Below are 12199 nucleotides of genomic sequence, written 5' to 3' on the forward strand. Positions count from 1 at the left end.
CAAAGTTGTATCGAATCAGGCTTCGTTCGGACCTCTGAAAATCGGACGTCGTATAACTATATTTGATTCTATGCTAAGGTATTAGAAATATTGAAAGAATAAAAATTATGAAGAGATGCTGAATATACTTACAAAGGCCCGATAAAAATGGCCTCAAAATAAACAAAAAATGCACATAAGACAAAACTTTAAGGCATCTACGTCTAATCTTGGCCAGGGCCCGACTCTTTGCCAGAGACGTCTAAACCTTCGGATCCTTCCAAACCCCCCCCCATTCCTCACAGCCTTAGCTACCTTCGGGCTCGTAAATCTTCTTCACCTCGGCCTCAGACTTTTTGTCTTCTTCGATCTCAGCCGATAGGTCAAAACCTCGGGCGTGGATTTCCTCGAGGGTCTCTCTTCGGGATAGTCGCTTCATATATTCGGCCTTGGCCTTTAGGCGGACTTCGGCTGCCTCCACATCGGCCTTGTATTGGGCCACCATTTCATCAGCATCGGTTGAGGTCGTATCTAACTTGGACTTCACTGCCTCTTATTCTTAACCGAGGGAGTCCCGCTCCGCGACAGCCGAGCTCAACTGTGCTCGGAGGTCATCATTCAGCTGAGACCACTTGTCAGCTTTCTTCTTCGCCACCCGGAGTTGAACCCCTACCGATTCCAGCTTTACTTTGGCGGTTTCCTTCTCCGAACCCAGCAGGTCCATTTTGCTCTTCCACCCATCAACCATGGCTCGGACCTCGTTCATCTCGATTCAAAGTTGGTCGATCTTCTGTTGGACCTGCGATGTTTTTTCATTAGCCACCACGATGAGCTCCTTATTTTTAACTTCAAAGACTTTTACCTTTTCGACCAGGTTGGCATGTTCCCGCCTCAGAGTCAAAGCTTCCTTCTGAGCCCTGTCCAGCTCGCCCTGAATGTCCTTCATGACCCCGTATTGTTGCTCACTAAGGAGCTTGTACATATCCTTCTTTCGAGCCTACTCCTTGAACTCAAACTCGAGCTGGTTGATCTTAGAGCGGAACCTAAGAAAGCTCTCATTGTGAAGCATCAAGGCTAGCAAAGCAACGAAAATAGTAAGAGATATTGAAATCTAAGTGGAAACCACAAGGAGCATTGATGCTTTACCCAGTTAAGTGCCTGCTCAGCCTCGTTGAAGAGACTCGACGTGCCCACCTCGTTCATATTCGCCTGGTCATCTTCGGTCACTAGACATCGGAGGTAACTGGCTATGCCCACTGAAGCAGATAAAACTCGAGAATATTCCTGGACCGAAATAATGACTATTCTCTTGCGGTCGGGGTCTACACTTAGAGCAGGAAACTGATTCACCAGTTTTGGGCTCGAGCTTGGTCCGCCAGTTTTCGAAGGCACGTCCTTCTTCGGGATCTACAGGCCACCTAGCCCGATAAAGTCGTCCAAATTGGACATGTCAATTCCATTGAAGAAGGAACATAGAGGGTTGTCCGCACCATGAACTCCTTCATTTGACTTCTCCTTCCCCGCCTGGACCTCTTCAAGCATGGACTCGGTGTAGGAGGGCGTCTCCAGGATATCTATCACACCAGTTGCTTATTTCAGAATAGAGGCGGTTTCTCGGGAGGTCTCGGCCCCGTTCTCTATTTCGGCCTCCCGAGTCGGAGGGAGATCGACCTCATAGCTCTCTTCCTCGGCCGCCGCCTGCTCTTCGGCAGGGGTCAATCCGTGGGCAACAAAGATATCATCTTCTTCGGGCTCACCCCTGAGCTGGTAAAGCAAATCGGAGTCCGGTACCCGGGACCCAGTATTCTTCTTGGGCTTGTGGGCCCAAGTGGTCGACCTCTTTTTTACCTTCACCTCGGACCCCTTCGAGCCCGAGGAATTTCTTTTCCTCTTCTTCTATTCCTCTGCGACAACCCCAGGCTGTCCCATAATGGAGGTATCAATGGATAGGGACACATCCCCGCCCCCTTTCAGCGACCTAAGTTCAATGGTCTTAGGCAAACCTTCTAAATAAAGAGAAAGGGTCAGCGTTATGTATGTTCGGGGCGTAATATTAACTATTCTAAGAAGAAACTTACCATGTGAACATGACTCCCATCGGCCCTTCAAAATCTTGCGCCACGAGCGCTCAAAATATGACATCTACTAGCAGATGCCCTAGATCCACTCCTTGAGCTGGGGGACCGCATTGGGAACCCGAGAAAGATCTGCACGATCACAAATACTGGTTGCGAGAAAGGGAACAAAGAAAACTCGACACTTAAGGAAATAGTACACTTATGAGTTGCATTCCACTTCTCGGGGAATAGCAAAAGCTTGAGAAGGATCAAATCTTCGGTCTTCACCTGAACAAAGCGCCCCTGCTAGCCTCGGTCTCGATGCTCGTCAATGCTCGAAAAGTGGGCCTTGTTGGCCCGGCAAGTAAGCTTGATTAGTCCCCCCAGAAAATTCGAGGACTATATAAACGGAGCAGGAGGTTGAGGGTGAACGAGGAAACTCGATGTTATTTGCAAAATAACGAAGGAGGATCACGATCATCAAAAGATACATGTGGATTTGCCCAAGGCACACCTCGTATCTCTTGCAGAAGTCCAAAACAACTAAGTCTACCTGGCCCAGTGTGAAGGCATAAGTGTAAACACTTAAATACCCCTCCACATGAGTGGTGATATTGTCCTTAGACCCGGGGACTACCACGTCTTTACCTCCCCAGTTACAATCCTCTCGGACAATGGGAAGGGTACCTTCAGTGACAGAGCATATATATCCCGATGCCCCTTCACCTCGGTCTTGTTTGGATAAGGCCTTCTCAACTTTGAAGTCGTCTAAGATTGAACAACCTCCGGGAATAAAACTTTTTATGGGGGGATCTAGGACCGCTTCGGCGGAAGCCACTTCAGGAGCAGCCGCCTACGGAGAAGCCGTCTCGAGAATAACTACTTCGGGGATGGTTGCCTCGATACCTGTGGCCGGGTGAGAAGATGAAGAGGCAGCCTGCTGAGGAACTGATTTGGAAGTCTTGGCCATTGTAAATCTGGAAAATATGTGAAGATTTGGAAAGAGTTTATGAAGATTTGAAGTTTGAGAGTGAAGATATGAGGTTCTGGGTTGAAAATCCAAGAAAATGTATGAAGGTTTGAAGGTAGGATGAAGATTTGGGTAGAAACTTAAGAGCAATTATGAAGATTTGAAGGTTAAAGGCAAAAAGATGAAGATTTAAAAGAATTGGAAGTTGCTAGGGAATTCGAAGATAAGAGTTAAGATCGAAAAGTGGAAAAAGTACAAAAGTTCAAAGATTTTATAGGAGAAAACGTAATCATTACGTGGTGTTTCACATTCGGAGGCGACCAGCCGATGGTTGACACGTGTCCGAAGTCAGGACGACGTGACTGATGGGATGTTTCGGCTCCTTCATCGCCTCGGTTGTAACGTACGAAGGAAGGAACCGGGGAACATCTATTGTTTCCCATCGTTTTGGCAAACCTAATCTCTAGCAAACGAGGGTCTATCTATATACGGGTAAAACCGAGGGTAACATATACCTCGATTTTTCGGTGGCCAAATGAAGCGGGCACATGACTGTATGGGATCAGAATCAAAGCGAGGGACTTCTCGTACCAGGGGCCGAACGGAGTGCTCGCCACCGGGCCTGGCAAGACAACACTCCCTGGACTTAGAGTGAGCTCCTAAACCTCGGAAAGCACTACGAACAGTTGCACACGACTAATAAAAAACCGTGATATCCTCACCCAATCGGATATCACGGCGCGAATCTCGCCCGACGTCAGTAGCATATCAGTAATTGACGAGAAATGAGGATTTTTTTACCTTTTTAGAGTTGTACTAGGGATGAAACTCTCCTACTATCTAAAGGGGAAGCTTTTTCATTCAATACACATTGGAACACGCATATCAAAATAATATAAACTTGTTTCTCTGCTTTCTAGTTATTGATAATTTTTTATTTTAATCATCGTTCTTCATACACATTTAGCTCGGAATCGAGGGTCCGATCGAGGGCAGAACTATTGTTTAGCTTAAATTTGAGCCCACACTTAACGTCACAACTGATTTGATTATTTATTTTATCTTTGATTCGTTTATCTAACATTCTTGATTACTTGTGTTGAATTAATCTACATATCTTTAAAACCGTGTGCAAATTTAGTTGTTATCCATTTTAAGAGTAAATAGAGAGTCATTGATAATAAAAAGAGGATAACTCGATCCGTTTGAACTGGGTAGAGGTACGTAGAGACGTATGTTAGCACACTTGAGTGAAATAAAGACCACCCCCCCCCCCCCCTTTATTTCTTTGAGAACAAACGCCTCTTCATCTTTTTGTGGGCAATCCCCTAAGTATGAATGATGAATCTGATCAATAAATGGCTAGTATCCAATGCGTCAATATACATAAAACACTCCTAAATTAAAGAAATGGAATAATTAACGAAAAGTCCAGTCATTGGGGGCATGCCATGGACTCGTGGAAGAATTGTCCGACGAAAGAAAAATATTCTATCTACGCGGTTGTGTAACAATTGCAATTTACATTGAACTACTCAACAGGGCGGCTTAATAAATATGGAGGCCTAAAGTAAAAAATTCAACAAAAGACCCTATTTTTTATATAAAAGAAAATTTTTATATATAATTTCATTTAAATTTTGTATTTCTAGTTTTTCATATGCAAAGTTATTAGTAAGTTTATCTAATCCATTTAATTTCTCTTAGAGATATATACGTTGTGGGACTGTATTAAAGTTTTAATCTTTTTTGAGTTATGAATTAATTATCGAATCCTTTCTCAATTTATTGTCTAGAGAGTGATTCTCAAAAAGATATTTTTTCTTAATTTATGATCAACAATTTAATCATATTTTTTTACTATAAAAATTTGTACTTTCTCATTTAAAGCACTAAATATTCTTCTAAAAATAAATTAATATATAATCTATTAAAAAAATTTGGGGCCCTAAAAATTATGAGGCCCAAATCAGCTGTTTTAGCAGCCTTACCCTTGGGCCGGCACTGTACTCAACTACGTACAGATTATTTTTTTTTTTTCATTATGTTATTTGGGGATTATCTCGGCTTAAGTTCTCCAAAGCCATATTTGAAAAAACAATGTTGTACAAATATGGGGTCCTGCATCGGGAATATTTTATCCCAAATGTAAAACTTTCCAATAGAATCCAAATTTAATGGGCCAATGCGGATAACAAACATAGTGTAGGAATCCAAAAAATAAACTAGAAAAAATATGTATAATCGACCAAAAATATTGATATCAGTCTACTCCTAGAAAGTTGAATTACTCATTTAAGACGAAGAATCAGTTAAGCAAAACTTTGTTGTTTGTTTGCATTACGTTCGTCCAATTATGTGTTGGATAAAATTTTGGACGTGTGATCAATGTTTGTAATCTCAAATTGGAAATAGAAAACGAACAGAAAGTCACTTCTTGATTTTCCTCCCTTTTTGTAGAAAGTTAATTTTAATATTTTCACCATGTACTCGGAGAACGAAAAATCGAATGGGCAGTAGAAATTTTGATTTAATTTAAATACGCCAAGTAAAGAGTGATGGCTTAGGCAAAAGTTCTCCCAAAGCCGAAAATTAAAATTCGAAAATTCCCTATTTTTTATGCTTTCTTTGAAACAAAAAATTCTCGTACGTAATATTTCGGACGAACAACTTAATAGTTAGAGATGTTTCATTTTTGAACCCATTATTGAATAAAATAGAACAAAGATAAAATGTAATTTTAAATTCCACCTTGTGTACTAAGAACGAAAAGGCAAAAGGCACTAGAAATTTTAAGCTAATGAGTAAATACGTAAAGGAAATTAAAGAGTGATGGCCTAAAGTTAAAAGAATCCTTCTGAAATGGAAAAGTAGGATTGAAATTTTCATTTTTTATTCGTAATAAAAGTTAGTACTCGTATTTAATATTCATACCATACATTTTGTATACGGATAAAACCGAGGTCAATGAGTACCCCGATTTCCCGGTGAGGCAAACGAAGCAAGAACATGACTGCAAAGAATCGAAATCGAAGCTAGAAGCCTCTCGCATCAAGGCCCGAGCAAAACACCTGCCCTCAGAGCCATGGCGGCCACACACCTGGGTCTGGTTCGAGTTCCAAGACCTCAGAGAGCATTACCAAACGACCACGCACGATTAACAAAGGGTCGTGATATCCGTGTCCAATCGAATATCACGGCATGAATCCCGGCCCGTATCAGCGGTAGATCAGTGATTAGCGAAAAGGAAGATTCTGACCTTTCTTAGAATTGTACTCAGGGTAAATCTCCTCTACTATATAAAAGGGAGGCTGATTATTCATTAGGGACACTATAACACGCATATCAAGGCAATATACATTTGTTTCCTCTCCTTCTAAAGATTATTCTAAGTTCTTAGTTTTGTTCATAGCCCTTCATAAGTGTTTGATTCAGAATCGAAGGCAGGCTAATTGTTTGGATCACAACCGAGCCCGAATTCGGTCTTACTACTGGTTTGGCCATTTATTCCATCTTTAATTTGCTCATCTAACGCTATTAATCACTTGTATTGAATTAGTCCACATATCCTTAAAAACGCGTATAAATTCAATTGTTATCCATTTTTAAGGGTAAAACGTTTGTCGCCCACCGTGGGGATAAGAATAATAGTGGTAATTTGATATAAATTTTCATAATATACTGTTTTATGCTTGTTCTTTGAGATTTTAATTTCAAGTCAACTTAAGAATGTCAAACCCTCAATCTACTCACTTGAACGTTGATTAGTCTGGCCACCATGGCGAAAACAATAATATAGTACCTAGCAATAAGGTGCCCCATATTGACCCCAACGGAGTCCTAGTTGCGAACACAATCGATGTCAACTCGCATGTGGCCATCAATGCAAACTTGTCGACCGACCCCAAGAACAGTTTTCGCGGAGGATCCCGATCAATAGCTCGAGGTACGCACGACGGTGAAGGCGAATGGATCAATTTGCGGGTGATCTTTGAAATGTTATAAGCACAACATGCGGCGATAGCCCAACTGCAGAATCAAAGCCGCGCCCCCAACAGAGTTGAGCCCGAACTATCCCAGGAAAACACCTAAAGAAATGAACAAGTCACGGAAAGGCTTGGTGAAGTTGAGCTCGGGACCAACCCCGAAATAATAAAGATGCTTGAGGAACTGACAAAGCGGGTGAAATTGGGGGAGAAAAAGATTGAAGCCAACGACAAAAAAGTGGAGACCTATAACTCCAGAGTTGGATCAAATCCCAGGAGCACCCCCGATATTGAAAGGCCTGGATTCCAAGAAATATGTTCAAAAACCTTTCCCCCCGAGCACGGCACCGAAGCCAATCTCGAAGAAGTTTCGTATGCCCGAAATTCTGAAGTATAATGGAACCACGGATCCAAATGAATATGTGACCTCCTACATGTGTGCCATCAAGGGAAATGGCTTAGAAGATGACGAAATCGAGTCGGTTTTGCTGAAAACGTTTAGAGAAATCCTGTCAAAGGGAGCAATGATATGGTATCACAACTTACCCCCTAATTTTATTGATTCGTTTGCTATGCTTGCAGATGCCTTTGTAAAAGCGCACGCCTGGTCCATCAAGGTCGAGACCAAAAAATTGAACCTTTTCAAAGTAAAACAAAGAGATAGCGAAATGCTCAGGGAATTCGTGTCGAGGTTTCAAATGGAATGAATGGACCTGCCTCCGGTTAGGGACGATTGGGTCGTTCAGGCATTAACTCAAAGACTCAACCCCCAAAGCTCCCTGGCTTTATAGTAGCTGAAACAGAATTTGATAGAATACCCGGCTGTAACATGGGATGACGTCCATAATAGGTACCAATCGAAAATCAGATTCGAGGATGATCACCTCGGGGGGCCCTCCAGGTCCGTTTATCCCATCAGAACTAATGACAGGTCTAAGAGAGTCGTCGATCATGAACCAAGACCGAACAGAGACCGGTATCAACCATATAGCTGAGATCAAAGGGGTAACGGATATGGGTGTAACCCTGGGAGAAATGAAAGAAGGAAAGATTAAGGCCACAATAGCCGAGGACTCATGATAAAAAACGATTTCGACAGGCCATTCACGGCCAGAGAGACACCAGGTTTATCGGAATATAACTTCAATGTCAATGCCGCCAACATCATATCTACCATCGGACACATCAAAGAAACCAAGTGGCCTAGTCCATTACAGTACGACCCTACCCAGAGAGACCCTAACCTGGTGTGTAAGTATCATGGCACTCATGGCCATAGGACCGAGGACTGCCGACAACTAAGAGAAGAAGTGGCCCGGTTATTCAATAACGGGCGTCTCTGGAAATTTCTGAGTGATCGAGCCTAAAACCACTTCAGGAATAGGGACTCCAACAAATAGACCAAACAAGAGGAACCTCAGCACGTCATCAACATGATCATTGGTGGAGTCAACATCCCCTTGGGGCCAATGCTAAAACGCACTAAGGCGTCCATCATAAGGGAAAAATGAGCCCGAGATTATATACCGGAGGGGATAATTTCTTTCAACGATGAGGACGCTGAAGGCATCGTGCAACCGCATAATATACATTGGTAATATCTATACTCATAAATAAATCTTCAGTTAAGCGTGTGTTAATTGATCCAGGTAGCTTGGCCAATATCATTAGATCGAGGGTTGTAGAGTAGTTGTATCTACAAGACCAAATAATGCCTGCAGTCCGGGTTTTAAAAGGATTCAACATGGCATGCAAAACTACTAAAGGGGAGATAACCCTGCTGGTGAACACCGTCGGTACCATTCTGGAAATGAAGTTCTATATGATTGAAGGGGATATGAGATATAATGCTCTGTTCAAAAGGACATGGATTCACAACATGGGGGTAGTACCCTCAACAATACACCAGGCACTGAAGTTCCCCACACTGGGAGGGATCAAGATGGTTTACGGAGAGCATCCGACCGCAAAATAAATGTTCGCGGTCGATAAGGTGATCCCTATGTCCGCACTCTTGGCATCAAAGAACACATAGCCGGTTATGAAGGAAGAAACTAAATAGCAATCACCGACGTCGGCCACGACCGAACCGGAGAAAGCAAGTGAGGATGAGGATTACAGAGTTCCTAGGTCATTCATTACCCCTGATGATTCCGATTCCACCAAATCAACGGTCGTGGAGCTAGAGCAAGTCATATTGATCGAACATTTGCCCGATCGGAAGATATACCTGGGCACAGGGTTAAATCCCAACCTCAGGGAAAAACTAATTAAATTCCTTATAGCTAACATAGATTGTTTCTCTTGGTCCCATCTTGATATGACAAGGATCCTGCCAGAAATATCCACTCATAAGCTGAGCTTGGATCCGAAGTTCCACCCGGTTAAACAAAAGAGGAGGCCTCAGTTCGAAGTCAAGAATGCATTCATCAAAGACGAGGTATCCAAACTCCTTGAAATAGGTTTCATTTGGGAAGTTAAGTACCCGTATTGGTTGGCTAACGTAGTAGTAGTGCCTAAAAAGGGGAATAAATTAAGAATGTGAGTATATTACAAAGAGTTGAACAAGGCATACCCCAAGGACTCTTTTCCTTTGCCTAACATCGATCGCATGATCAATGCAACGGCCGGGCACGAGATACTCAACTTACTCATGCTTATTCTGAGTCCAATCAAATCCGGATGGACCCGTGCGATCAAGAAAAAACTTCCTTTATCACTAAATTCGGCACCTATTGTTATAACGTAATGTCATTCGGACTAAAGAACGCTAGTGCCACTTATCAACGCCTAGTAAACCAGATGTTCGAAGAATAAATAAGAAAATCAATGGAATTTTATATTGACGACATGCTAGTTAAGTCCTTGTGAGCAGAGGACCATTTAAAACATTTGGAGGAAACCTTTGACATACTGAAAAGATACAATAAGCTGAACCAAGAGAATGCGCATTCAGGGTCGGATCCGGGAAGTTCTTTGGATTCACGGTGTCCAACTGAGGAATTGAGATCAATCCCAATAAAATCAAAGCTATAGAAGACATCACCATGGTGGATAATGTCAAGGCCGTTCATAGGCTAACCAGGTGCATAGCTGCTCTGGGGCCGGTTCATACCGAGGTCTTCCGATAAGAGCCATCGGTTATTCTCATTATTGAAAAATAAGAATAACTTTTCTTGGACCCCGGAATTCCAACAAGCTTTGGAAGAACTCAAACGGTACCTTTCGAGTCCACCCTTGCTCCTACTCCGAAGGCGGATGAACAACTATACATGTACTTAGCGGTATTCGAGGTAGCGGTAAGTGCAGTCCTAGTCTGAGAAAATGAAGGTACGAAATTCCCTATCTATTATGTTAGTAGAACTCTAGACGAGGCTGAAACAAGGTATCCTCACCTGGAAAAATTCCAGAAAATTAAAGTCGTATTTTTAATGCTACCCCATATGTGTCATAACTTCTTACCCACTAAGAAACATAATGCACAAACCCGATCTCTCGGCTGGTTGGCCAAATGGGTCATAGAAGTTATCATGTACGATATCGAATATCAACCCCAAACTGCCATCAAATCACAAATTTTGGCAGACTTCGTGGCCGACTTAACGCCGACCTTAATACCCGAAGTCAAAAAAAAATTGTTGTTAACCTCGGAGACTTCCTCGGGGGTATGGACCCTCTTTACAGATGGTTCCTCGAACGCAAAAGTGTCCGGACTCGGCATCGTATTGAAGCCACCTACGGGTAATGTAGTTAGGCAGTCTATTAGAACTGTCAAATATACTAATAATGAGGTCGAGTATGTTGCCATGATTATATGTATCGAATTGCCTAAAAGCCTTGGGGCCAAGGTGTTCGAAGCCAAGTGCGACCCCCTCCTTGTGGTAAATCAAGTCAATGGGATGTTCGAAGTAAATGAGGAATGAATGTGACAAATAGCAGGTAACACTGCATCAATTGAAGGAATGGACCCTATATCACGTACCCCGAGATCAAAATAGCGAGGCCGTTGCTCTAGCTAACTTGGGGTATTCGGTTCATGACGATGAATTCAACTCAGGGATGGTCATACAGCTCATGAAATCGGTAGTGGAGGAAGGCCATACCGAAATAAACTCAAAAAGTTTAACTTGGGATTGGAGAAACAAATACATAGACTATTTGAAGACTGGGAAGTTGCCCTCAGATCCTAAAGAATCGAGAGCTCTACGCATGAAGGCGCCAAGTTCAGCATGTCCAAAGGGACTCTGTTCCGAAGAACATTCGACAGCTTGCTCGCTATATGCTTGGGACTGCAGATACCGAATATGTTTTGAGAGAAGTTCACGAAAGCACCTGCGGAAACCATTCGGGGGAAAAATCTTTGGTTCGTAAGATAATCAGGGCCGACTATTATTGGTTCGACATGGAGAAAGATGCAAAGGACTTTGTACGAAGATACGATAACTATTAGAGACACGCACCGATGATCCATCAACCCGGAGAGCTATTACATTCGGTCTTGTCACCTTGGTCGTTTCTGAAGTGGGGAGTAGACATTTTCAGTCTCCTGCTGTGGGCACCTGGTAAGGCTCAATTCATACTATTTATGACCGATTAGTTTTTTAAGTGGGTTGAAGCTCAAGCGTTCGAGAAGGCCCAGGAAAAAGATGTCGTTGAATTCATTTGGGACCACATATTATGCAGGTTCGGGATACCGGCCGAGATAGTATATGATAATAGGAAGTAGTTCATTGGCAGCAAGGTGAACAAATTTTTTGAAGATCACAAGATCAAAAAGATCTTGTCAACTCCCTATCACCCTTGGGGGAACGGAAATGCGGAATCAACAAATAAGACCATACTTCAAAACCTAAAGAAGAGATTGACCGATGCCAAAGGAAAATAGAAGGAAATTTTGCTCGATGTCTCGTGGGCATACCGTACAACCTCGAAATCTAGTATCGAGGCCACTCCCATTTTATTAGTCTATGGTGCCGAAGTACTAATACCGGTCGAAGTGGGATAGCCGAGCCTCAGGTTCCGATATGAGACCGGAAATCAAACTGTGAGGCCATGAACACAAGCCTGGAACTATTGGATGAAAGGCGTGAGGCCTCCCTCCTCCGATTGGCAGCCCAGAAACAACGGATATAAAGGTATTACAACCGAAGAGCCAACCTCCGACACTTAAATATTGGGGATTTGGTGTTATGAAAAGTAACACTGCA

The sequence above is a fragment of the Nicotiana tomentosiformis genome, chromosome 6 (assembly GCF_000390325.3).
Source record: "Nicotiana tomentosiformis chromosome 6, ASM39032v3, whole genome shotgun sequence".
In the NCBI taxonomy this organism is placed as follows: Eukaryota; Viridiplantae; Streptophyta; class Magnoliopsida; order Solanales; family Solanaceae; genus Nicotiana; species Nicotiana tomentosiformis.